The following is a 726-nucleotide window of genomic DNA, read 5'->3' on the forward strand; positions in this document are numbered from 1 at the left end:
CAAAAAATGTGGCCTTTTATTGTAGTCTTAACTCAGGGTCAACATACTCAGGATTGAAGCTAATTTATATCAGCTGTTTTGGAACCCAGCACTCAGTTTTCCATCTTTGGGTAAATCGACTTAAACTTCGGGTACCAACTTAGTTTGTTGAACCTCTTACCTCCTGGAATACGCCTTGGATTGTAGATGATAGTACCGCCATTTTCTGTCCAGATACTATGTACTTAGAAAGCAAATCTGTGCCAGTGTTAAAGTTGAGTGAGTAGTAAATACTACACTATATAAACTGTGCATGTGGAAAATTTGAATGCATTCAAATAGTTATTTTTTAAGAAGTGTATCTGTGCCAACATATTGTTCTGGACCTCAAATAAATCACCATAAAATGTTGACCATATTTCTCTGCTTGCCTGTGAATATTATCATTCATTTGTGCGTGCGTGCATGCGTACGTGCGTGCGTGTGTGTATACATACATTTTTTTATATATAAAGTATATATATTTTTTATGTAATATGTTTGTATGTATATACATTATCCATCTGTATGTATGCTATACATAATTTCAATATATAATGTATGTATATATACATGTGTGTCTGTGTGTGTATCTATATGTTTCTGTGTATACATATAGATAAGTGTTTCTGTGTATTTGTTTATATATACATATATGCAGTGGGGCAAAAAAGTATTCAGTCAGCCACCGATTGTGCAAGTTCTCCC

At 33.7% G+C, this 726-nt stretch overlaps 1 protein-coding gene across 2 annotated transcripts in view; it reads left to right on the forward strand.

The window, feature by feature from the left end:
- The window catches only part of LOC133560779 (nematocyst expressed protein 3-like), a 14405-nt gene extending 14013 nt beyond the window's left edge, over positions 1 to 392 (forward strand). For both annotated transcript variants that reach the window (XM_061913700.1, XM_061913701.1), the window contains exon 10: positions 1 to 392. This exon is cut by the window's left edge and continues 1344 nt beyond it. The gene's annotated coding sequence lies outside the window, so the exon portion shown is untranslated.
- The last annotated feature ends 334 nt before the right edge of the window (positions 393 to 726 follow it).

Source organism: Nerophis ophidion, linkage group LG10 (genome assembly GCF_033978795.1).
Source record: "Nerophis ophidion isolate RoL-2023_Sa linkage group LG10, RoL_Noph_v1.0, whole genome shotgun sequence".
Classification (NCBI taxonomy): domain Eukaryota; kingdom Metazoa; phylum Chordata; class Actinopteri; order Syngnathiformes; family Syngnathidae; genus Nerophis; species Nerophis ophidion.